Source organism: Fundulus heteroclitus, chromosome 20 (genome assembly GCF_011125445.2).
Source record: "Fundulus heteroclitus isolate FHET01 chromosome 20, MU-UCD_Fhet_4.1, whole genome shotgun sequence".
Lineage (NCBI taxonomy): Eukaryota > Metazoa > Chordata > Actinopteri > Cyprinodontiformes > Fundulidae > Fundulus > Fundulus heteroclitus.
The window spans coordinates 18,404,167-18,432,155 of NC_046380.1; the positions used below are offsets into that span (position 1 = coordinate 18,404,167).

General features: G+C 40.0%; 1 long non-coding RNA gene across 1 annotated transcript in view; it reads left to right on the top strand.

Annotated features, from left to right (window-relative positions):
- The first annotated feature begins 1,402 nt into the window (after nt 1–1,402).
- The window catches only part of LOC118567280, a 30,425-nt gene continuing 3,838 nt past the window's right edge, over nt 1,403–27,989 (top strand). The window contains exons 1-2 of the long non-coding RNA XR_004933561.1: nt 1,403–1,451; nt 2,396–2,546. This is a non-coding gene — a long non-coding RNA (uncharacterized LOC118567280). The remainder of the gene's footprint in view (nt 1,452–2,395; nt 2,547–27,989) is intronic.

Here is a 27,989-nt window from a genome sequence, read left to right on the forward strand (position 1 = left end):
GTAGTTGGGATGTTTTTAACTGGAAAAGTCAAATTCTGCTTTAGGCACCATACACCCTTGTGTGCTGCAGCTGCACGTTGTCACATAGAAGCAGGTCCTAATGATCTTAAGCTGGAACAGAAAAATGATAATAAAGAAAGACATAAATGGAGCACGAGAGGAGACACGTTAGAAATGCTTAATCTAACAAATACATTTGCTTAGAAAGGCTTTCAAGGTCATGGAGATGAAAAACCAAAACCTTAAAGCCTCCTTGTTCCCTTTCCTTCACTACCGCCCTCCTTATTTCTTTGTTGTTTTTTTTTCCCTCTTTCTTTCTTTTTCACTCTGCTTTCCCCGCGACGTCTCCCTGATCGGGCCGCAGACAGCGTGTAAGTGCTCTAACCCAGAGAAGTCTCCAGGAGCTCTCGGGATTGGCTGTGCTCCGCAGCACTGTTCACAATCGATTAAGGCACGGTGAGCTCCCGTTAACAGCTTTTCTCTGCTGCTCATGTGGCTTTGGTACCGTCACATAGACTCCAGCGTCGCCCTTAACCCTTCAGATGGTGTCCTCTCCCTCGTTGTCTCTGTCAATCTCCCCTTTCATACTTTTGCTTTTTATTTTCAAAACTCCAGAATAACTCGATCCCCTCTATTGGCACTCAAACATCTATCTTTTTTTTTTTTTTTTTTTTTTTTTGCAACTCACTTTGGGGTTCTGATAGTTTTACTTTTCTGCTTTCTGTCTCTCACGCCACGCCAATTAGAGCTTCTTCTCTCCTCACTCACTCTGTCCTGTCATCTTCATTTTCAGTCCTTTAGCAGAGCGAGAACAAAAGAGGTAAAAGAAAATAGAAAGTAAATTACTGGAGGGTCATCATAGACACTGTAGATGTGAGTTTTCCTTTCAGACCTTCATCTAACAGGAATTATGTGGAATGTTACAGTCTGCAAACAACTAGTTTTAACAGATTCATTTTAATATATATATATATATATATATATATATATATATATATATATATATATATATATAACCTATAAAAGACTAAAAGCTTTATGGCAAAAGTTTAAAATTATTAGTTTATTCCGTTTATTTAAAAATGTTTCTAAGGCCCAAAGACCACAATCATCTAAAAAATGTATTACATTTTTTTGGCACTATAGAAACTTGGGAAATAAATACATTTATATCCATGAATTAAATATATAGACCTTATACAGGGGTGTAGACAGGGTGGCCATTGCCACCATAAGCCAATCATTGGCCTCCACAGCCCGCAAAGTGAATTGTTGTTTACATGGTAACATGTAAACAATGTAACATCAGCAGAGAGCGCATCCAGAACAAACAGTTCCCCTCCCAAACAGATGGTGGCAGCACTAAAAGTCTCAAATTGAATGTGAACCACTTACAACCATGGAGGAAGTAGTTCTGGTTCTGCTAACTGCAGAAGAGGTCAGACTCTGAGGTAAGTTAAAAGGGGAGAGATGTTTATTCACTATGTTTTAAAAGTTTCTATCTGATTTTAAGATAGAAAATAAAAATGGCTGGTTTGCTGAAAAATAAGGCAATGTTCACTAGAGTGAGCCAGGTGTTCAGGAGTGTGTTTGTTAGCTCATTATAGTCTCTGAGCTAACCTAAATAGGTGCAGGAGACCTGGTGGCCTCCTTTTTGTGTTCAAATATTATTTCTTTAATTTGATTTTTTTTTCCTTCAAAGATGTAAACAGAAACAGTTTGTTTCTGTTTACAAGAGGACCAAATTATATAGTTTTATTGTTAGAAGTTTTCCCTTTTCACAAAGTGGGTGAAACCACCATTTGCCTCAGTTTATATATTTTCAGGTAACATTCTTTTTTGCAATGCTGGATATAGGCACCAGCAACCCCCGCGACCCCATGAGGGATAAAGCGGTTTGGAAAATGGATGGATGGATGGATTCTTTTTTGCTTGATTTAGCCATATCATGTATTCTGTAGTCAGAAAATATATACTATCCCAGGTTTGTTTATGTTTTGCATTTTTTCCAGATTATTTACTATAACATCTTGGTTTAAATCAAATTCACCATTCCAAGATTGTATTTCTTGTTTGATCATTTAACTTGTGCATTTTATTTTGGTGAACTTACCTTAATTACCTGTGTTTCAGGAGGAAGTGTTGCCTCACTTCCCGTTTCCTAAGTTTCTAGTTGTTATATTTTATATTCTGTCCTCTCTCTCTCAAAATGTGAATATGGTTTGGAGAAAAAGTGAAAAGGAACCATGACAAATCTTCATCAGTAAATGCATCAAGGTTCTGGGATTTATTTGCCTGTGTCCGCACTGAGGTTGGCAGCTAAAAATGATGAAGTAGACGATGAGGGAATGTCCCAGAAATACCTGCTTATAATTTTAAATTGTGTTTTCCCTAGTGAGGTAAAATGAAGAGAAATATTACATTACTTCATTAGCAGTGGGTCCAGCAGTGATAAGTGGGAAGGCGTTCAGGATGGGCAGATGCAGAATCAGACAACAGAGAAGAACAAGATCCCCAAGAATCTACTCTGCAAAGTGAATATCAAGGTAGGATCCTCATGTTAATCACTCAGCTGTCACAGACATGTTGTGCAGCTTTTGTCACTCAGACATTGACATTAGACTTCTCTTCCACAATATAAATGACATAAGCATACCAAAGCTGGTTCTGAAAGCAGTTTTTCTTTCTATTTGACATTTTTCTTGTTAGTATATTATCCATAAACTGACTATGAAAAACACAATGGTTAAGTATCCACTTTAAGGGATGTACTAACATGACAGATGAAAAACACAACATTCATTCTCCAGTTTTTTTGTCTTTTTGTCATCAATTATGGGGGAGAAGGCAAAGTTAGTGTCTCTGCAAGTTGAAAATGTAATGAGACACAAAGAACCACCGATCCATCTACAAAAAGAAACCTAAAAGCCAAGAAAACGGTTTTCAACCATCCCTCAGTCAGAAATGGTCTGAGTCTGCCCGCCCTTAGAAAACAACCTTGAGCTCCGCCACTGAGAGTAAAACATAATTAAGAAATAATTAAATGTGAAAGTCATGGTCAAAGAAGTGTCCCAGCACACCATGAGTTAATTTTCTCTGTGAAAAGTGTGGACAATGTTCACAGATTTAAATAAAGACTTGGAGTTCACATTAGCAGATTGTTTTCAGCAGATTTTTGTTTCATGACTAAAAGACTGAGGCCTAGTCGACACATAGTCGGATATCTGGGAAAGCGAACACATTTTTAAGCGTTTTGGTCTCATATCCACAGCAAAATCTCCATCTCACAGCAACAACAATGGTGAATTCTGATGCCAAAGTGGAGATTTCAATAACTCTGCGTGTGTACATAACAAAACAGAGTTCTAGAGTCTGGTGCATCACAGTCTGCGACAAATAAAGCGGTGCTGACGTCACGTGCGACCATTTTTATAGACTTGGCCTTGCAGTTTAGGAAAAATGAACGCTGTCAGGTTGCAGAAGTTTTTCATTGGTTTTGTGATTGACTATCAACGTTAACCTGGACAAATTCACTGCTACGAAATCAACACCATCTCCAATCGTTTATTTCCAACTGACGTTACCAAGGCGTTGTACAGCCTTTCCTGTCTTCACCTCGGTGTTGAGACTTCAAAATAAAAGCACACATGGAACGTTATAAACATTACCGCTGGTTCAGACGCCTTTTGCTTGGTTGTTTATATAAACCCAGCTGCTCTAGTACGTTGAGGTGCGAAGGAAAACAGCATTTGGACGTCAGCAGTTTCAATGCTGTTTCAAAAGGATTGTGACTGGCTGGCAGGTTTTAGGCTTTGTGGTACGCTCCCCTCTATGCCTTTGGCATGTTTAAAACAACGCTCATTGGCTTATTTTGCGTGCTTGTGTGGATAAAAATGTTTCTGAAAACAATCCCATGTGTAGGATATTGTCATGCTTCCTGCCTTTCTTCTGTTTTTTTTGAGCAGGCTGTTTTCCATTCTCTGTTCCGCTCCACTCTGTTAATTAGTGGAGCAACTTCAGCTGTGCTGACCTTAATTACCTGCATTGTTTCACCTGTTACTCTGCCTTTAAAGGCATACTATGCAACATTTTTCAGTTAATTAATGTGTTCCATACCGTTTTGGATGATTAAATGAGTCATTTCAGGTTGAACTAAGGTTTTCTCGGCCGCCCTGGTGGTCTGTGGGGGAAATACCGTACTTGCAATTGCAGGAGCACTCGGCTCGCAATCACAGGCTCAGAAGTCTCGTGTGCATCGCGAGAGTCGGTCTTGCTACACGCCCCCAGTGAAAGGCGTGCTCGTTGGTAGCGCAGTGGCGATATTTGTGCAGTTATTATGGCGGAACCAGCGAGAAAACAGCGAAAGCCCATGTCGGAGCAGGCAAGAAAGAGGAAAAGGGCTCTGGACAGAGAGAGGAGTCGTACACGGGTGAACATCGGGCAAGCTTTTTCTGAATGGCGAGAGCTAAAAGAAAAAGAAGGCTGCAAGGCTGACGCGGACCTCGCGTTTCTGCTGATGCGATTGTAAGTAACATTGTAGGGTTTCCCTCACGCTACCGCCTCGCCGACATTTCAAGAAAATAATAATAAAAAAATAAAACTAACTCGATATGCTCGCAAAGCTTGTGTCCCCCCCCCCGCTCCGCTCAGCCGCTCATCGCCGCAAAGTATGTCCCCCCCCCCCCCCCCCCCCCCGCTCCGCTCAGCGGCGCAAGCTTTGTCTCCCCCCTGCTCCGCTCAGCCGGTCAGCGGCGCAAAGTTTGTCTCCCCCGCTCCGCTCCGCCGGTCGTTCCAAATTCCTAGGGGAAACACTGCATTGGAATGGTTTCTCTCTCTCTGTGTGCATGTTCATACTTTCACTGTGTTAGTCGTTGTTTGTACTGCCGTTTTTTAGACTTTTGTATTCGTTGTGTTCGCCTGTCTGCTAAGCTCAAAACAACCGCTCCTGGCTTGACGGACGAACCAGAACAGCTGAGCATCTTTATGACAGTGCACTTTTACTTTCACCCTCTGGGGGGAGCCTCGCTGGAAAATCAACGCTGGTTGCATAGTATACCTTTAACCTGCATCTCTCAGCTGTTAGCTGGCAGATTGTCTACAGGCTTAGAGTGGGTTGACGGCCAGCGTTCTTGTCTGCATTGCCCGTGTATGACTCTGTCTTCTTGTTTTGGATTTTCCTGCCTCACCTTGCCCTCACTTGGACATTACCAGGATTGTTTTTCAACCACACACTCAGTCCAGTCCTTTGGAGCTGTCTGCCAGCCTTCTTGTGTGTGATCCTTGCTCTTCTCACAGAAATGTTTTCTACCTCCAGCCCATTCGGACTGCCCCCTCCCTCCCTCCCTCCCTCCCACTGCTGGCCATCATCTCAGCCTATTTCCTGCTCACCGTTTCCAGCTGAATTATCAGGTTCTTGTTTCCAGAGCATTACACAATATTATTTCAAGAAACCCATCAGAGGAAGGCTTTCAGAAGTGTAGAGAATGTAATCTGGATGGAATTTGTAAAAGTGCAAAAATCTAGGTTCAACTTTGGCAAACTGAGTGTGACTGAGGTCGGGTTGGGCCGGTTCCTCTCACACACTTGCAGACTCCGACCTCCACACTAACAGATCTTTGTACTGGCCCGCCCCGCAGGCTGAAGGGGGTAGAACGATGCAACTAATCATGTAGCGTGTGTGCATTATCCATAAGCATGTGAGGTTCTTGTGGCTCTTACAGATCAATTTCCATGTGTGTTGAAAGACTTCTCGGAGGTGTTCAATTTTCACAAAAGGATGTAAAGTTTAAGGGTCTACATATGTTTGGCTGCTGTAATTCTTTTTAAACAGATTCATTGCTAAAATAATTACATTTTACATTGATGTCCTTTTGTGCAGATACTGTACGCCTAGAGAAAATAAGATAGGCTTTATTGATCTCACATTGGAGAAACTTACTTGTCACATCGGCTCAATAGTCAGAAGAAGGTGCCAAAAGTAGGAAAAGGCGCATCAGTTATACACAGTGTATCTTCATATATACAGTGGATCAAAAAGAAAATGAGAATAATTAAAAAAAAAACAAATGGATAAGAATAAAAATACAGGCGAAATCGAAGTAGGCAGATGATGTCATATGTACATTCACTGTGATATGCATATATGTATATACATATGTATTGACATATATTCACGTGGTATGCGCTTGTCTCACAAGAAGCTAGTTTCAAAGAGAAACGCCAATTTTTTTCCTTCAGTTGTAGATGTACCTCTGTTTGGATGTAATTTTATTTGACAACAAGATGAATAACTTGATGTCTTTGCAATGGTTTTCTCCCTGCGTCAACAATTAAATCATTAGTTTGTCGCAGCCTCTCTGCTCTTCCCTGTCATAACCGCCTCTGCAAGATGAAAGAATCTCAGCATATTTACGTACAATTAGAGATGCAATTCATACAAAATGCGAGGCCAGAATGTGAACTTCCAGCTCATTGTGAGGCTCTTTTTGCCATAGCGAGCAATGAATGGCACAGAGAACCGCCTGAAGAAAATTATGTTGGTTTTTTTTTCTACCCGTGGTTTTTATTGTCAGAAAGCAGTGAACCATTTTGTCTGAAACATAAAATATGTACAGTGAGAGAGGCTAATGGCTCGATCTGCCCTTACAGAATGTTCTTTCTTCCTCCTTTTTTCTCTTTTCTCCAATGAAGTTCACAGGAAAAAAGCTTTAAGTGCTGTTTACCTCTATTCTTCTTGCTGTAAAAATATCCTGCAGCTGCTATAATTTCCTAGGTTCTCAGCATACACGTGTAAGCATGCCTAGAAATACATGTTGGTTTAGGTGTTTTGTTAACTTCATTACACATTATTGAAGCTTAAGTTCGGAAGCTGGTAAGCCTTAATTTTAATCCCTTGACGAAGACAAATTTGTTGGAGGTTTGATCTAATGTCAAATGCAGAGCGAAGAAAGAAATGTCTGTGTGCACGTTTCCACCCATTGGTGGATACTTGGTCTCTGTGGTTCATAAGAGAGCGTGTTACTAATGTCTCAGGTTAAACAAAGGAGGGTTAGAGCTTAACCGAAGTCTTACCACTTGACATAAAAAACCCCATAAAGATTAATCACAAACTGTAAAATAAATAAAAAGGAAAATATTTTTTTGAATTCAGGTTCAGGATGCAACTTTATGCTTAGCCATGTGTGTTTAGTGTAACAGTGGTGTGTCAAAAGTGCAACTCTGGTGCCATTTGCAACCCTTGGAACGATTTTGTGTGGCCCCCGACATCAATTAAAAATCGCTGCAAATTTGACCCTCTGGCACAGGTATTTGAAGTAGATGGACACCATTTGTCTTTTTTTTTTTAGGCCAAAGTTTTTGTCTATTAGCCGGGTTTTATTTCTTATTCACATTCATGTAAAGTTAATGACGGTGGGACCACAAACATTCAGACCTGAGCCGATACGTTCATTAAAGTTATCAAAGTAAAACAAGATTTTCTAAGAAAGAAAGACTCCCTAATCCGGTCTAGTGGATGTAAATAGACAATAAATAAAACATTAGGAAAGTTCATGCTTTTCTTTTAATAAAGCATGAACAGTTGACACTTTGTTTTTTTTTTGATATACAAATATTAACAGATCCCCTTTTCTATAAAAATCTGACTTCTTTAGAATATTGCATGCTTAATTTATCGCTGAAGATCTTAAAATAAAACAAACAAATGAAAGGAATTATTTTTGTTCTATTAATTGAAAAAGATGAACTATGGGCCAGAAGTACTTTGAACTTGCCAAATTAAGCTAGTGTAATGTTATGCTGCACCCAATAAGTTTGTTAGTTACCAGTCTAGACTCTTAGTTTGGAGGATATTAATATTTCGCTCCTGGTGCAAATTAATTTTCTTCATGAAGGGAAAACGTATGGCATCTTTCCTGCATTCAGTGTCTGTCATCTGATGTTTTCTTTAAGAGCAATCCTCCTAACATCCTGTCCTTGAAGAATGAACCTCTAAATCCACTTTTAGCTGGGGTTGCTATTGTAGTCCAAACCACTGGTGAAGAACCTCAAACCCAGAAATGGCTGCTGTGCCATGGAGACAGCTGGAGTAACCCTCTGCCCCAAGCAGAGAGGTGGCTGCAGGTATGGCTACTTGTGAAGGCAGTGGTTCCACAGTAAAAGTCAGTATTTCAATGTAAAATCGCTGTTTACCTTGAGCAAACTATGAATAGCCAACTCTAAAAAGCAATTATCACAAAGCTCTAATTTCACCAACTTATGTTGTGTTCCCTTCAGGATTTGGGAAATAAATGTGTGCATGGTTCTCACACCATACAGACAAGGTAGCAGCTAAGTTTACTTTTTGTAATGTTTCGGCCAGTTTTGGATTCAGTCGCAAATCAAAAAATGCTACTCAGGCACTGAATATTGATTTTAAATCCTTAATGGTTGGTGTTTAATACATTTGCATTGTACAAATATACATCAAAAGGCAGCAAAAGGGAGCTAAATAATTAGAGTTATGCAATTAAACAGAATCTCTACATTTCAAATCTCTGCAGAAATCCAGATTACAACAGGGAGAGGATCAGGGATTCACTGGAAAAGACATTTGGGGTGTGCTGAATATTGATGTGAAGTAGAGCTGGTTCTCTGGCTGTGGAGAACTAATAACGTTCCTGTAATGTGTTTTGTAGAATCAGAACCAGCTCTAGCTCCAGCGCTAGTTTAGCACTCAAACAGTTTTGGCGGAACAACACAATATTCTTACTAAAAGAGGTATTTAAAGAAATATGTTTCTTGTGCCTTCACCTTGATATGCAGTTGACTGTTTGCTTTTCATGAACTTCTAGACCTAATATCTGGTGTTCTTAACCTTCTTTTTCTATTCTCCTTTTGCATGAAATGCCTGAGATGCTCCAAGACATAAACACATCTTTAGAAATACACTGATATGCCAGCATACCTTGTGAGGCAGAAAACCAATCCTGACCTGGCAGATACATGTGGGTGTTTAAATGTTACAAGATCCTTTTGATCAGAAATGAAAACTTTTTTTTTTTTATTATTGGAAGAAGAGCAAATTCAGCTATGTTTGCAAGACGAATGCATTTTCTTTGCCAAGTGTTTGTGTTTCTGTGGAGGAGTTTAATTTGACTAAGAGTCCAGTTTGTTGAACCAATAAAGATGGATTGAAGAAATGTGTGGTTGAGAGCTGGTTTATAATGGACTGCCAAGTGATAATTAAAAATGTCTGCCCGTTTTTCTAAACACTTTTCCAGTGTCAACATGGTCCAGAGTAACAAACCATCTTTTTAATAAAGTTGGATTTAAATGTGAAATGGGAACCAGAATACTGCAAAAATGCATGGGGCAATATGAGTGGCTCTATTCATCCTAAAAATGTAATGTTATAACAGGAACAAATTGCTTTTATTTAAGACAGATTTGCAACAATCAATGTTGCTGCAAACATAATATAACATTTGATTTATAATAACTCAATCCATTGAATATATTTTTTTAAAACTTTGTATTTGTGATCCACTGAATCCTGTCTTATTAAAAAAAAAAGAATACCACAGTTTTAGAAAATGCAATTATGTCACAATGCCAGCTAAACTCTTCATATTAAAAAAAATGCAGTGCAGTTGAAGGTCTTACAGATTTCTAATGATTTTGAAATTTCAGATTTATTTTTACCAGGTTGATCAGTGAGAGATTAGTCCTTGTGTGCGACTGCGGCCACGGCCGAGTCAGTCACAAGCGCTGCATCCCAAAGGGTCTAAAGGGAAAGGACTCTTCAGCCCAAGTGAAAGCGCATCAGCGTTTGCTGTGATTACTGTACGAATAGTGCCGTCAGTAAAGAAGGAGGTAGGAAAAAGAGCCTGTATGCTTCCCCTCACTGCTACTTTAGCATAAGGAGCACAATGTCCCTTGCCGGTGCTAAGGTGCTATAAGGAATCTCACATTCCTCTGTGTGACGTATAAGCACTGCACCTCATCTAAAAACTCACTGTGGTTTGGCTTTTAACCCAGAGTGGGATTAAGCAGGTCAGAAAATGGATGGATGGATGGAGTTTTAATCTGTTTTTAAAGAGCTCTACAACAGGGATCACAAAACTTTTTAAAAACTGAGAGCTACTTCATTTGTACTGTGTCGTATGAAGGGCTACCTGACCTTTGAACTACAAGAGTCCAAAGTCACCTTAACTTTACATAATATACATATATAAATAAATGTTTTTAATGCTCTTGTCATTTTTAAATCTATGTAGATACAAGTTTGGTTAAAAAGAGAGAGCAACTGAATAAATAAGCATTGTAAATGCAGCTCTATGTAGGGTTGAACTAATTTTTGAACAGGCCTGTGGGCACCACATATGGTCCTTGGGGGCTACCTGGTAGGGCTGGACGATAATTCAATAACAATATATATTGATCCATAGATTTATATTGAGGACAGAAAAAAGGGTCAGTAAAAAGTTCAATAGAATAACAGTTTTCCTTCCTTTTGCATTCTAGCCATATAGGTTAATATTACAGTCGTTACATCCTCCCAACCAATCACAACGCAGACCCCGGAACCAAACTCCGCCCCCTTCAGAGAGTTCAGAGAGCATGCGTTCTTTTTTTTATTTTTAAAAAACTTGCACTTTTGGTAAAAAGTTGGTTGACTAAAGGGTTGAGTTTGAACTTAAAATACATGTTTTGAATTAGTTGATGATTATCGATATCGATCAATATGATTTCTATTTTATCAATATGTTTTTTTTTCTGTGCCCTGCTACCTGGTGCCTTCACTACCTGTTGCCCTGCTCTAGAAATAAATGGTACAGAATAGTATTAGAATAAATGTATTATTTGCATTTACCGTAAAGTCTCCATTAAAACTCCATAATGGATGGCAAATATTCACCGTCTACGGTTCGATGACAACAGAACCGGCATAGAGCTAACTAAAGTGGATTATGTAGACATAGTTTTTGAAAGTTCTATTCTGTTTAAAAGCAGAAGCCATGTTTTTCACATTACGGTGACGAGTCTTCATTGTCTGGGTTTGGCATAATGAGTGTTATATCTTGAATGTGTTTTTGAGAGAGGCTGACAGATTCAATGCCATACTTTGCGTCACGCTTTCTTTTTCCATTATACTCTCATCATCACCAAGATTAGAGCGCCGCTTTACTTCCCCGCTGCGTCTCTGACACCTAACTGTCACATACTGTCCACAAAACATGCCGACATGTAGAGGATTAGGAGATGTGTGTGTGTTTGTGTGTGTGTCACGTATGTGTGTACATGCGTGTGCTATGAGGTGATGAAGATCTTCAGCCCAGAACATTGCCGGACAGGACGCCGTTTGATGTGAGCCCAAAGCCCTCTGGGTGGTGTAGTTTGTGCAGCTGCAGCTAGCTGCTCTCCATGGCAGGTGCCACATGTAATGCTGGGATGAAGATATGGCATCCTCGGAGCAGACCTGACCTCCGGGGCAACAGCTCATCGTGTTTGTTTGGAGATGGATCGCGTTGGGACCCTGGTTGGTGTATCCCCCACCCCCCCGCCCCCCCTCTTGCCCGGCTACCGTCTGAGCTGTAATCACAGCATACTGCGTGTCATGGCGCCTCGCTCTAATTGGCCTGTCACTCTCCGTGCTCTGGCAGGGAGGGGGCTGGCCTTTGTGGGGCTGCCATGGCGACTGGGCCATTTAATGAAAACGAGCACGCTGTGACTAATGACATCCCTGAGCCCATCGGATATACTGCAAATGGACAATTTGCTGCATCACTCACACGCTCCCGCAACAATACACAAACACAAAAAAGGGGCACACCTCGATGTGGTCAAACCTCATTGAACAGTGGGTAGTTTTCCTTTTCGCATTTTTTTCCCCCCCTCCACCCTGAATCAATAAGAGAGACAAGTGAACTTTTGGTTGTGGTGGTACAGCCACCATCCATTCTCATCCTCCTTCAGGCATTAATAGTGTTATCTAATAAGGTTGCTGCTAATGTTACATGGCGATATTAACTACAGCTTAAGACACCCATTTACTATTAGCTGGGTCATTGCTCACGGGATCTCGATAAGAGCTATAAGGCACATTATCCATAATAGGACTACTGATTTGAAGAGAACCATGAACACAGTCAACAGCAGGGAAAGAAACAGACATTTGCTTGATTGTCTTCTGCCTCTTCCCATCAGCCTGTTTATTGGTCCATTAGTGACCAATTGACGGCACAAGATGTGCAGACATAAATCAAATATATCACTTTCTCACATGGACAGCGACTGGTTGTATATTTTTATCGTTATTTCTTTCTCTAATGGCTCGACATGCACAATGCAGCATCTGTTCACAAGATACACAATCTAGTTTACTGGGCAAACACAAATGAAGAACCTGAGGTTAGTTTGAGCAGAATTGGGTGTCCAAGGAGATAATAATTATAATCATAATAAAAAGTAAAGTACACCCTCTGTTAATTCTAAGGTTTTATAATGTAAATTATTTGATCTTTGCCAGCCGTTTGGATTTAAAACTTTTACACCCTGAAAATACTTCTGGTATATAACGCACTGGAATTAAAAGCCAGTGTCCTTTGTTTTAACTGCTTACCATCAATGTATGTGTGAAGGATGCATTTTCAAATTTTGTTATCTTACGACCACAATTCATATTTTACATGAGTTACGTCATTAACCCTTGTAAAGTAACCTGATAATGGCACATAAAGTTACTACAAATAAAAATCTGAAAAATGTTGTGCACCTTTGTGTTCAGCCCGCTTCACCTAAATTAAAGGCAATGTCTGATCCTGTCTGTGTATAGAAAAGAAAAATCTTTATGCGACATTGCAATTGTACGTACATTCCAGCAAAATTTGTGTTCTGCATTTAATCCATCCCTTAGGGAGCAGTAGGCAGCTTTTTTAAACAGCACCCAGTGAGCAATCTGGGGCTTCACGTCTTGCTCAGGGACCCATAGTGGCAGTCTGCAGGGATCAAACCAGGTACTTGCAACCTTGTCAGATCACAAGCATACTGTTTAAATCACTAAGCCACCACGTGATGTCACACAATGGAAATTATAGCTCCTTAGCGCCGGTAAAGGACATCATGAGGTTCCTATGCCAAACTAGCTGTGAGGAGAAGTATACATGCTCCTTTTTTCACCACCTTCCTTACTGACGGCACTATTCGGACAGCACTTATGGTGACCGCTAACTCACTTTCGGTTTGGCTGAAGAGTCCTTACTCAATAAGGGTATTGGGATGGAACCAGAGCAGCATGGAATAGATGAGTGAGAAGTCAGGGGACGTAGTCAGATGTAATTAGGAGCGGATATGATCAATGAACGTAGAGAGCAAAAGAAGAAGGAGAAAAACAAAAAGGCAGACAGGAAGGAAGCAAAAAGCCAACAAAACCAAAATATAACTAAATCAATAGGAGAACCACTGATGGACAAATAACTAAAGACATGATCCAATAATAACAGAATCCAAACACCCAAGGATCATGACAACAAAGTACTTTTGCAGTCTACCTCAAGCTATGCAGGAGGAACAACAAACATGAAAGAAGTTAGAAGAAACACAGATTTAACATTTAGTCCTCATGCAAAAAAGTTTGGTCTATACAGCAACCACTGCATTACCATGAGCACACCTTCCACACAGAGAAACGTGTGAGTGGCAGCATCATGCTGTGGGGGTTTCATTTCTTCAGTGGGAACAGGAAAGCTGGTCGGAGCTGAAAGGAAGATGCTTGGCTTTGAATGCTGGGTAATCCTGGAAGAAAATCTGTTCATTTGAACATCTGGCAAAGACTTGAGAATTGATGTTTACAGATGCCCTCCATCCAACATGGCTGTGCTTCATCTGTCTGTGGATAATGGCTTTTGCTGTAATTCAATCAAACTTTTGCAAACCTTTGGAGATTGATGCACATTAATAATTGAGTGATAAAAACAATAAATAGAGCATAAAATGCAAACAATGAACTTGTGATATTCAATTGAGTTTTGATAAATTACTACCCTTCCAACTTCCTGCAGCCGCTAGCTGTACTGCAGGCCAACACTAACTACTGACAGGAGCAAAAACAGAAAATTCTGCTTTGGTTGTGTGGTCTTCTTATTTTTTTAATTTATTTTACTCCTCAACCATAACATTCCTATAGTTATGCTATGTCCTTCAGCCACCAACAGGGAGCAGTAAACCGTTTCTCACTCTTAATAGGTGTGTAACACAAAAACATGAATTTGCTATCTTTAGTTGTAAGACAAACAAATTTGTAACAGAATTGCTGATAAGTGATTGCTAACATGCAGAGTGTGATGAGGTAACTAATATAAGTACCTTTGATGAGAATGACCTCTTTTTTTGTGTGTTTCAAAAGTCTCCAGATCGGTTTTACAAGGTTTTTAAACCCGGCGCTCTACATACTATGTATATTGAAGCAAACTAAATGGCAATTAAGTTAAGTAAATACATCTTGTGTGGTATAATTAAAGTTTATTCCCCAAGGTGGTGGATGGGCAATACTGATTAAAAGGAGAACGGGATAAACGGTCTAAATGATGGAAATCCAACCAGCTTTTGCACGTCAAACGTCCATGGAGCTGTGCAACCGTCAGGCGCTGCATTACCTTGGCTGTCCCCACTGACAGGAGGTGACTCAAAATACACTTTTCTGGTCAAGCTCAGGGGAATGTAAAGAAAGCCAAACCGCTGTTATCTTAATGTGTCTAATTAGACTGATTACTGTTAATTCCTGTCGCAGTAAGGCGCCACATCCAGAGTTCAACACGCTTGCAAAATCAAGACATGGATCTAAATTGCGGGGAAAATCTGGCCCTTTATTTCAATCTGCGCTTAATCAGCAGTGATAATGTTTTGCTTAACTACAATCTTGTCTGGGAATGTGGATAAAGGGCTCTAAGGGATATCAGGCGGGCGATGAGGGGGGGGGGGCTTTGAATCTCAAAGGCGGCCCAGACTGTGGAGGCAGACGGTGCAGCCGCTCGGCTTTCCGTCTAACTGTCCTTGTTTTCTTCTGCGACTTTTTCAGTGCGAAAATGCCAGAATATGCCTGGGTGTGAGTAACAGCATGCGGCTTCATCGACGAATGCAAACAGAATAAGACGGCATGAATCACGGAGCTCACAAATCGCCTCTCTGAAGCCCTTTATTCTTGTCCCACTTCAATTAGGAGCGATATCTCTGAAGGGCATCAGGAGGGATTACAGCCCGAGCAGCCCTTTTAAGAATCGATAACGACATGACAAACCATAGCGCAGGTTAATGGTGTGTGAAGGCGCTGTTACATGCAAAAGCCGGACTGTTACCTGCAGACAATGGCGCACGTATCAGCTCGGCGTATTGAAGTCTTGCTGTCGCGGCTGATCTGTGCCTGGCCTGTGACCTTTCGTCGAGAAGCGCATCAAATAAGCAGAATCAATCAGGGAAGACAGCGTTTGGCCATTACAGGCCAGATGAGATGACCGACGCAGTCAGCCCTCTGTGGGTTCATGTTGATTTAACTTTATGAGGACAGCAGAGAGAGTGGATGTATTCTAAAGGGGCTGTCAAGGTTAAGTAATCATAACAGTCAACCATAATAGAAAAAGGGTAAAAGCTCTCAGAGAGGAGCACCAAGAGCCAATTGCAGCCGGCTTCTTGTGGCCAGCCATCTATGCCTTGGTTTTTTGGCAGGGGCATCCCTGGCTGATGTGCCACACAGCCTCTTGGAGGTGAAATGTATTGGTATAGATTTTGCTCTGCCGCTGGTGCACTGAATCAGCGTGACCAAGCAGGCAGGCGGCAGGAAATAGGGCCGCTCTGAAAGTGAATTATATGCAGTCACACACTCGATTTACCCCTGCAAACTTAGTTAGAAAGGGAAAAGATGAGGAGGCGTACGCACGCTGCGCGGTTGCACGCATCCACCCCGCAGTGCATGCGACCATAAGTGCATGCATTGCAAATTACCTAACAGGATTAAGGACATTAAATGAAGGCAGAAATTAAATCCAATTTTTAATTTGTGCAGAAAATTGAGATTTAATATTATTTCTATGCGAAATGTTTTTGCCACACTGGCAAAACGTGCCCAAAAAGAAAATGACACGCAGAAAAAAACCGAAGGCAGTAGTTTGTGTCATTAATTTTCAGTATGAATAAATACCACACTTGCCTACTTGCCTCCGGTCTCTATGTAGTGGGCCATCCCGTTTAATCTAGATAACAGTGTGGACGCCTGTTGAAGTGGTTTTTTTTTTTTTTTTTTGCGTGAAATATTCGTCTTAATTCTGCAGGCCGTGATTCATCAAGGTGTTTCTGGCCCTCTGCCCTTGCTGCTGTCCTCTAGCAGAGCGGACAGCTGTTGGAAATTAGACACCAGATTGTGTTACTTAAACTGCTAGCAGGAGTGGTGCTGATTGCTCCCCAACCCACCAAGCAATCTGTTAGCAGGTTGAGTATCGGACATGTGATCGTGAGCCTGAGCCTCTTGGAAGAGGGGAAAAAAAGCTGTCGGTACTCGTGCAGCGTCTTTCACTAAACAAGAAGGGCAGTGACACAGATATATATTTTCATATACCAGCACTCTTTTGGTGTTGGATCAATTTTGGAATAGAAACACTGTATTTTTCTTGATTGCTTTAGTGACTGTTATAAGAATTATTATTCTGAAGTCACTATGGCCTCACACCACTCGGACAGAGGAGGCCTGGAGACCTGATGTCTGTGTATAAGATCCACTGTTTTCTGATTGCAAGGCCAAATGCTGCAGCTGCTGAGGGATACTGATTGTTTACGATAGACTGTCTTTGTTTTGTCTCATGGGAAGGCCACGGTGCAGTATTAGGGGAAGCCCGAAAAGTGACACAGACAGAGACAGGGCAGACAGAGACTGCAGCGGAACCGAAGGGTGCGATTACTTTCTATCTATGTGAATCTGCTCTGTTTCTCAATAAAAGTGCTGGAACGTTATACCACCGTCTCGTCATTTAGTAAAGATGGGAACTCAGTTACTATTGCTTAGAATTCCACCCAAAACTCCCACAACAATTTGGCGTAAACGAACAAGATCTCCGACCGACGAGCGAGGGAGTCCGGGGACAGGAGCTGCTTTGGCCGGCCCGGAGAGGTTATCCGGCCTCTGGTACCCCGAATGGATTTTCAAGGGATGTGGAGGAGCTCCTGGTCTCAGAGCGTCTCTGGGCGTCGGCGCGAAGATCCGAACCTTTCTTTCATGAGACGGTAAGGGGATTATTTTCCAGCTCTTTTAAAAACAAACGCAATTGGTCAAAAATGCTTGCAAGCTTTTAAATTTTAAACCCCATTTTAAAGTATACCTCAAGAAATTTTAAAATTTAAAACTGTAAACCTAAAAGGTAGTAAAAGTAAAAGCCGGTAGAAATAATGAATTATATTTAATCCTTAAGGCAAATAAAACAGGGTTCGCAATACCGAACGGTGACTAAGGTTTAAACATTAAACTAAAATTCAAAATTTAATTAGAATACGTTTTCAGCTGAAATACGGACTTTCCCACAAGGGGAGAGGAGGGGCAGAGTGATTTTCACCTGGAGAACAGGTGACCGGCTGAGCAGTTTGCAGCTGGTCCATTAAAGTCCTCTTGTCTTGGGTTTGTGCAAGAGGCTGTCCACTTCTGTTGTGGATGAAAGCGGCAGGGATGCTTAAGTCCTTGACTGTTGCGAAGACGTTTGCAGCTTTGATAAGTGGGGACCCCGACCATTATACCAAAAAGCCGACCATCAGATGTGAGGCCTTTCATTTTAGTTGGTCGATCGTGCTAAGGACAAGTAGAAAATAATAATAAAAAAACAAAAAAAGGATAAAATAAATAAAAACAAACAAAAATAAAAGTCTGGAAGCAGAAGAGTCAGTGTAATGGGGGAAAGGCAGAGGTTTTTCAGGGTCAAGCCTAGCCCCAGGGTGAGACGTTCGATTTCATGCTGAAAAACGTAGGGGCCCAGACGCATGACATGCATAAATGATTTGATATGATTTGATTAAACATGCAGATTTCTCACATAGGGGTTATTATTATTACTATTATTTTATTTTATTGCAGTACTGCTACTAAATAATAAAAATAAAATTAAGAGAAAAAAGAAAAGCGATAAAAACAAGGAAACGGAAACGAAACTAAAAAGGCGTTGCACCGGGGAAGCGTTTACGTGGGGACCGATTAGGCACTTCCGTTGTGGATAAAATTGGTCTAAACTGCTAATAGCGACGTATAACTTTCAAAAATGGGTAAGCGTCCAAGTGTCTGCGAGACACAGAGTTGTATCCTTGCGGGACTGAAGCGTAAAACCGCGTGTGGACGAAGCATCGGGGGGTCGTAACCAGCGCACGCTCTCCACCTTTTAAACTAAGCGGGAACTTAACGCGTTGAAAACATCTTTCGGCGTTGACGTTTAAAAATTATGAAAAACATAGAACTATTTAAGATGGTGAAAAAGCAGGCCTGCACGTGTTTGTCTGTCTGAATGTCATCGTTTGTATGTAACCGTACGTATGTATGTATCTATGTAACTAAACGTTCATTCTGTGTGAATTAATTCGGGGTAAAAGTAATGTTCATGGTTTCAGAATGTTCATTTGTTTTGGGAGAACTGCAGCTCCGTAATTCAAATGACATTTTAAGCATGGACTATGTTAACAATAGAGGTACAGTAAAAGAGAGATTTAAATAACAAAGTTTGTTTTTTAACATTAAATATCAGGACCAAATTAAATTGATACACGGAGAGATTAACATGGCTTGAACGGAAATATTTCAGCTTTGTTAGAAATTGGAAATAAGCTTTACATAAGCTTGTTAAGTTTACTGTTTTACAAATTTAGGCTGAGATCCTATCACTTGTTTTTTAGCCCTAAAGGAATTTAAAATTACTGAGATCTCATTGCTTACAATAATAATGATTCATCACAAACCAGTCCAGTTGAAAGAAGTTTAGATATACAAGATTTTTGATTTAAATAGATGAGGGAAACTGTGCTTTGAACAAACTGTATGGAACTAAATATGGTTGCTTTTCTAAGGTTTTTCTATTCATTTATTTTATTTATTTTTTACTTGGAATTTGAATGCAACTAATGAGAAATTTTGAAAAGCGTCAAAATATCAGAAGGCCACGTTACACGCGTCATCAGTTACAAAATCATCTGATGTTATTAGTTATGCTGAACTGAGGCGATCCTCAGAGGGACAGTATAACCTGAGAAGGACAATAGATATGATAAACAAATCTGACCATGATGTAAACATCTGAATGTTTATGGCGAGGCTGGGTCTGTGTGTTCTGGCCTGGGGCACGAAAACTATGTCAGAGGGGAAAAAATAAATAAAGCCAGCTTCTGTAGGGGTTAAATTCTAATTCTAATCTTGGTTTGTTTTGGGTAGCCTTCTCAATGTGCTGAATTATGGGGAAAACTCTTATCATTTATAGAGAAACACTAAAAGCTCAAAAACTAAAAGGGAACAATCATTGCTTTAAAGTTTCACCCTTGACCAATTAGGTTCGATAAGGTATATATGAATAAACGTATTACTAACAGCAATTACACATGGTCAAAGGACCAGAAGGATATCAAAAAGGTTTGTAATAAGTCAAAAACCTATGTCATATTGGAAAAGACATAATTGTGCTCCTTGGAAAACAATTTTGTTTTAAGTTTTTTTGGTTCATTTCTTTCGTTTTTTGTTTTCTTTCTTTTGGAGGTGTTTTGAACAGAGTTTCAAAGGAAAGGGGAAGAATAGAAACCTTCCCAGGATCAGAGAAAAAAAGGGAAAACATCACGTTAAAGGGACACTAAGGGGACCAGGGTTTTAACTGCATGCTATTAACACTCTTGTTTTTCTCTGAGTTATTGCTTTCAGATTAAAGGAGTTATAATCAGATTTGGACACTAAATTATACTTGGTTTTAACCAAGTTATGCCAGATCTTCCAGCAGGAAAGGTGGTGTCTTAAAAATGTTTGTTGCTTTCTGCTATTAACAGCTCTATCTTTCTGCTTCTTTTCTTTGCAAAGAAACCTGGTCAATATGATGGGATTGTGCTAACATAGAGATTTAGTCTCATTTTAGACATTCTCAGATGCGAGAGAATGCAGAAACAGTGCCGCAGTGCCATGGGGGCTGATCCTTGGGACAAGGACTAAAGGTGATGTCATTGACTTCAGCCTGATCCAGTTTTGAGTTTTATTTTGTCAGAGACAAAGTTTGATTTATTTTTTATCCTTTTGTTTCTTTTATGTTTGTCATGTTAGAGGGAACACTGTAGTTAAAATGTTTGTGACTGTTTTGCTGTAATTTCTTTTCAACCTATGGAGCGTTTTCTTTGGCAAAAAATGCTGGCAGAATTCATTCTGTTTGCAGGCGTGAGGACTGGAGGACGGACTGTTGATGAGAAGGAGAATGTTGGGCTGCTGAATTTAGACATTGGACTGGAAAAGGACATTGAAGGACTATGACTGAGGCATCGGACAACCTTCGACAAAAACACGGATGAGTTCTGCAGACACGACTTCATGCATTTCACTTCAGATTTTGTTGTACACAATTAAAACAAACCACACATTACGAAACACATTAAGATTATGTAAAGGTGAAAATTTTTAAAGAAGCACCTTGATGGAATCATGGAGCAACTTAATAAATTAAGTGGGTATTATATCAACAGTTAAATAAATAAATGAATTAATTTGTTTTCACTATATATGTAGAATAATCTGAACTTTTAAATAGCATTTCATTTAATGAACATCTTAGTGTAAGCTGATTTCTGCTACTCTGGCAGGCATCAATAAAACGCAAAGAAAGATTACTGGCTAAAATGGGTAATGTTGCAATAAAATTAGCATAATGACACATCCTACTAACTAACATGGGTAAATTTAGGATTAAAGCATCAGGGTACAATGGTTACAATATTTATGGAGATTTAATTTCTTTCTACTAGAACACAAATATCTCAGTAGTCTTATTAATCAGTTAAACATCCTAAGGGAAAAAACACAACACTGAGTTTTAGCAAACCCGTTAACCTGACAGCTTTTAGATCAGGATAATTTAATGGTTATCGTCTTACATACAGAAAATAAGTAAGATTATTTTAATTAGTTTAGATTATGGGGACATTTTGGATCTGGTCAGGATGGGTGGGGGGCTGTGATGATAAAAGGGTAACAGCTTGAAGGTGATATCAATGAATGAAGGTTTTCTCTGAGGAACATTAAAGCAGCAAAGACACCCCACATTGGAACTCCTGTTTTGAACGGGACATAAGGTGAGATCCTTACAATGAGAGACGTTCCACACAGGGGGGTGTGGAGACCCCTGGGGCATGGCACCCAGGACGAGCTGCTGTGGACTTGACACAGCTGGTGGAACCAGAGGGACGACAAGGTGGTCCCACATGTCATCTGACACCTGACGCTGACTGTAAAGGGTTCTGGGTTTTCAGGGTTGCTGAAAACAGAAAGCTTCAGAGAACCTTAACCTTTCCTGACCAGGCACTCAGAATACATAGATCATAGATCAGATTGCAGAGGCCTAGACAAATAGGAACGCAGAGACGCGTTCATCCAAGAACTTCTTAATCAAAGTCCTTAATCCTCAGTTTAAGAAAATAAATAAATAATCACAATGTACACAATGTAAGGTTTACTTTATTTTAGGATTAATTTGGGAACTAATTCTGATTTGCTTAAGTAGCTTTAGTTGTTCAACAATGTTAGAACATTTTAAAAAAAAACTTCTGTTCTCTCCTGCTCTCTGCTTTGTTTTGTGTTGTAGAACCATGGCATCCTTGAACAGTAACAGCATGGTATAAATATTTTGTCTTTTCTGTGCAGAACAGCACCTTCGCTTTCTTAAAAAAAAAAAAAAAAAAAAGAGAGAGAAAGAGGGAAAAGGCTTTCACATGGATGATGACAAAGACCCAGCCTGCCCTCTGATGCCCCTCAGTGGTACTCCTGGATTTGTAAGGTATGAAAGTCATGGATGATTGTCCATGGGAATGGTAAATGGAGAACCAAGTAAGGGGTTATACAGGGTGGGTGAAGAGTAGACGGATTCGACCTTGGTTACTGAACAGGGTTTAGCTTACCATAGTCTAATGTAATTTTAAAATAATGTGCGCATAGGTACCTAAAACAGGCCTTACCTAATTAGATGAATCCTAAATTGTAGATGAAAGCTAAACCTTTGATCTTGTGTGTTAAAGCTCTATGAAGCATTCATGTTGATCTGTACTAAAAGTTCCAGCACTACCCGGTTCCAACACGGGAACCCTTTGGGTCCCACTTTACGAGTTTACAGAAATGGTTCCTCTGTGTTTTGTTCACATTTTCAAGTGATGGGTCATCTTGTTTGTCTTGATGCTGACGACGCCATCATCAAAAAAAAAAAAAAAAAAAAAAAAGAGAGGAATGTTATAAGAATTATTATTCTGAAGTCACTATGGCCTCACACCACTCGGACAGAGGAGGCCTGGAGACCTGATGTCTGTGTATAAGATCCACTGTTTTCTGATTGCAAGGCCAAATGCTGCAGCTGCTGAGGGATACTGATTGTTTACGATAGACTGTCTTTGTTTTGTCTCATGGGAAGGCCACGGTGCAGTATTAGGGGAAGCCCGAAAAGTGACACAGACAGAGACAGGGCAGACAGAGACTGCAGCGGAACCGAAGGGTGCGATTACTTTCTATCTATGTGAATCTGCTCTGTTTCTCAATAAAAGTGCTGGAACGTTATACCACCGTCTCGTCATTTAGTAAAGATGGGAACTCAGTTACTATTGCTTAGAATTCCACCCAAAACTCCCATAACAGTGACTTATATAGTCCTTGCATAACCAAGTAAAACGCACAATGCTGCGAAAGGTATTTGCTATTTTACAGATTTCTTATGTTTTTGATTTTTTTGTAACAATTAAATGTGACAAAACTAAATATCAAACAAGACTAGCCTGGGTAAATTTACAAAATGCTGTTTTGAAATGCTGATTTTTATTTATTGACCGTTAGAATCAAGAAATCACTTAAATTGCTATGGTCTAACAACAAAAGCAACAAAACACGCCCTGAGCTAAAGAAATCCAAGAATAAATTTGTTAATCTATCAGTATGGAAGGTTTAAAAACGCTATCTTCCCTGTCCTTGGACTTGCGATCCCATATCTGCCATCGTGCCTGACGCCCCTGCTGCGAGTAAAGGTTGAGACCAGCTTGCTCCTGCAGAGTTTTGCTGCCAGCATCCTGGTTTCTATATTAAATACAGAATTTGGGGTCCACAGTCTGGTTCCTGACACATCCCTGTGGAAGTGCCAAGGTGAACACCATATGCCTTAAATTACATTTTTAGAAAAAAATGTGTGGGAATTAATCTTGTCTAATAATTAGATGGATAAGATGGAATACACATAAAGAAATGTTTAAAAAACAAAAAAATACATTCAAAAGTAAATTTATAATGATCAGGCTGCATTACCATGTAAAGAATAATTATTTTTTTTAGATGGAATACATGTGTAGTAATAGATGTAGAAAAGCAAGTTAAAAGGCGATGAAAATATATTCATACTACTGAAATGATACATCTTTTCTGATTAAAATGTTTGTTTTAGTTACTATTATATTATTTAATTTGGAGAACGATTGATAGAAGTCTGCAGTTATTCCTGATTCTGGCTCTTTCAGACCCATCTGCAGGAATGCATCACGCCATTCAGACAGCATAAACTAGGGGTAATGTAATATTGACTAACTGGCACTTTTGCTCTCTGATGCTGTTTGTTTTTGCATCTGTGTTTATTCTTTTGAACATATCCTATTTCACCTCATAAAGATTTTTTTCTATGGCGTTAGGCTTATTGATTTGCTATTACAGCAGACCCGAGTGACGTTCTCTTTTGAAAGCAATGTTACATGCTGCCTGTTTCATCTGCTCATCAGTGCGGTTTGGTGTCCAACTATTAGACTTGTTTGTCATAATTTTTCTGTCTGTAATCTCTGAGGACACTCAAGGGTTTTTCTAACTGTTGCAGTGCGGCAAATGGTCAACGATTTGGTGAAAGCCACAAATCAGCCTCAGTGGTAATGAAGCATTTATAAAGTGCAAAGAGTTGCATTCAGTTTGCGCACATAAAGAAAAAGTCAATCGAAATACCCATAAAAGTCTTTCACAATGTGACGACCAACGTTAATGCAATCATCTACAATTAAAGTTGTCAGCCTGTGTGCAGCTGTAACTATTTGGCAGATTGTTTAATGGAATCTGGTTTAGATAGCCTGTAGCTGCTCGGTGGGCCTGCGCATGAGTCAGTAGAGGAATCTGATAACAAGTCGACAAGACTCTAAAAATAAAAAAATAAAAACTTTAGTGATTATTTCTTCAAAACTTTAAAGGCAGAAAACAAACAATTTGGATCCATTTGTATGTAAAGTATTACTTTTTCATGTCACTATTAATATTGAACGCATGGCTATTCGCTTTCTTGCACTTTGTATTCAGACGGCCTCACGAAGATTTTGACATTGCCTGCGTATCTCATATTAGGTTCACATTTTCATCAGACACTGTCACACTGATGAGGGCAGTCATCTAAGATGTTTACGATTCTCACTTGATTGGTTTTCGGCAGCCTTTGGATCTGTTATGAAGACCGCTAACAGATGTAGTTTTACATGTTGGAAACCTGACGGAGTAGACGTCAGGTACTATACTTACTATATTTAGACAACAAAAAATAATAATACGTTCACAAGGTACTAATTATATATCTTAGAATAAACTGTTATGGCAGTAAAAAGGTTCGGTCAACTTCAACACTGAAATATTTAGCATTTTTGGCCGAAATATGTATGCTGTCCTTCTCTTCAGAAGATTGTGATTCAGTTTTCAAAGACCTGCTGAAAAAAAAATCATTATGCAACACAAATCTATACAAACACATTCCTCAAATGTAGAATAAAGATTGATCTACGAGTCAGATATAACGCGCAAGTAAACAGTGATATGAGAAAGTATTTGGTCCTTTACAGATTTCTTCTGTTTTTTGCCCCCCCCCCCCCCCCACCCACACACACACACACACACACACACACACACATATACACACACACTTAAATGTTTCGGATCAAACAAATTTTAATATTAGATAACATTAATTAATTAGTACATTATTAGAGGTAATACAAGAAGTAGTTAGGCTACATATGATTTCCTTCATTAAGGGATAAAAAGCTCTTTAAGCCGCCTGGTCGTCTTGGAGAAAGTGTGTTTATGGGGATTTTTAACCATTTTTCATGAGCATGTTTTTGAGGTCAACACTGATGTAGTGCACTGTAATTCACTGAGCTACTGAAAACGACCCGGTCTTTCACAAATGTTTGTAGAGGCAGTCTGCATGTCTAGATGCTGGATTTATTACACCTGTGGCCACGCAATTGGTTGTAGCTTCTGAATTCAATAGTTTGGCTATAATTGTATTTTCAAACAGCTTTTCCTTTCTTTAAATGAAGGCAAAATTGGCAGAAATCCTTTCACTCAGCCCACCTGAGGGTTCAGATATACAGGATATAACAGGAGGGGGGGGGGGGGGGGACACACTATTCTAAGCTGCGTAAGACAGAAGAGAACTGTGCCCACTTCATCGCTGTTACAGGCAATTTATAAAAATAAGTCAAAATTAGAAAAACGTTTCCATACAAATTTTGGGGTTTTTGAAACCATCAGTCTTTTTCTAAACTGTGGTATGCTAAACCCCCTGTTACACTATTGTGTTATACAGCTTTTCTTCACTTTTATAGAAAGACATGACTCAATAGGAAACCAACACTCTACAACCACCTTACTATGCATTTAAAGTGTAACTCATCTCACTATAGAAGCATAGCCCCGCCCCCAGACAAATTTTGAAAAATGCTGCCAGAGTGGGGAGTGCCAAGAGACTTTGAGGGGCAGGGCTAAGTGTGGGGAATGCCGAACAGTCAATGCAATAACAAAAGCTTAACACTATTGATCAATGTTCTCAACGCTCGTGATTCCAATTCCTGCGTCTTACTTGCTGTGGAGCGGGAGCTCGTTTCTGCTTTTGTACCGGAATGTGGGACTATGATGAAGAAAGCATGTATCATTTGAACTGATAGGAGAATTAAACTGTAATAGCCACCGTTCAACCCTAAGAGGGCAGCACTGAGGCTGGTTTAAAATAAGTATTGCTACTAAACAAGTCCACATGAAATGTGTATTAAAAAAAACTGAAGCCCCCTTAGGTCCAGTTTCTGTGGGGGGGGGAAGGTGATTTGGTGGAGAGTTACAGTTTACCATTGTGGCATACACTATTAGATCACCAGTTGAGCTAGGATGAAACCAATTTTTGTCCATGTCCAAAAATTCTGGTGCATGAGTGTTGCAGATCATATGTGGCATTTATAAAACACAGGCTACAGAACTGATGCAACTGAAATATTAATGCAGTGACTTAATAATAATAATGTTACATTATTTTCCAGATGGCTCACTCACCTCAGTATGCAAGTTTCTTGAAACTAAAACATAAAACATTTTTTTTTGTTTTTTCCATTGTGACTCCAAATGGGACAACACGGAGACAGATGACTGATTTAAGAAGTTTTAGTAAGGGAGGTGGAAAAGGTGGACGCTGGGGGGCGTTTGGTCACTTACGGAAAACAGAAAATAAATCTAGGTTAAAACACAGACAGTAAACATGTTGGTGATCTTAACAGTCCAGTGGTTGGCTTACGGTGCAGATGAATAGGTGATTAAATGGATCGACGGCGCGATTAGATGAGTCTTTGTCAGTGCAGGAGCGTGGAGGAGCAGGAGTTCCGGAAAGGTTCTTCAACACATGGCCGGGTAGGCTCCCTTAGCTTATCTCGGGAACGCAGGAACACAGTTGTACCTGGGTGAAGGTCTCGCACCAGAGCCAGAGATGTCTGCAGGTAGAAAACAAGGATGAGAGACAGGAACTGGTCAAGGCTTCAGGGGCGAGGATCTTAGGAATAGGGATCAGGTCAGGTTACCGCTCTGGGTGAGCTAACGTACTGACACCTTCCTCAGGACTCCTGACTCCTTTTATGCTCCTCTTAATTGCAGCTGATTAGAAACACCTGTGGCTCTAGCCAGCCAGTTGCACCCTGCAGAGAGAGGGAGAGAGAAGCGCCATAATCCTCCACACAGATCTGCGCACCTGACACTTTTGGCTTCACTTCCTGTTGTAGTAAATTGGCTAATAATAAGCTAATCACATAGGGGCACTCGTCGAGCATTGAAATTTCATTCCTGTATGGTCAGTTGTTCCTGTTACAATGACAGAAATGAACTGAGACGACGGTGTCACAGAAAACTAATGGTCAGGACGCAGCAGAACACTGTGTAATCCAGACCTTAGACACAAGCAGTATTTAGAACCAGGGAGCAGAAGCGACATGCATATCAGGAAGACAGGACAGAATTTTAGATTCCACAAATTCACTATCGTTTCTTCATGTTCAGACCCACTTAACAGTTTTTCAAAGCACCAGCACACATGGCAATATAGTCAGCCTGTAGTTGCCACTACGGCACCCACCTGATCAAGAAAAAAATAAATAAAACACATTCTAATTTTACTGTAACATTTTGAAAAGCATAATCTTTGTGTACACTGTGAGAAAACAGTGTTGAGTGGTAGTAGTTTTTCCTGTTTTGTTTATTTTCTTTACAGTGTCACCAGTGGCACAGTTAGTGGCACCACAGCTGTTAATACCTTGTTACAATGGCCAGTTGATTGTTCCATGCCAACTAATAAGATTCTCTTTCAAAATCCCTTGGAAAAGGAACAACAGCTTCAGATAGCCTCCACCTTCCTAAAAAGGACCCCCGAGTTGCTTTTCAAACCAGACCCTGCTGGAGTTTTTGCTGCCAAAACTCTCAGAGTTGCATTTATTCAAAGCATGAAGTC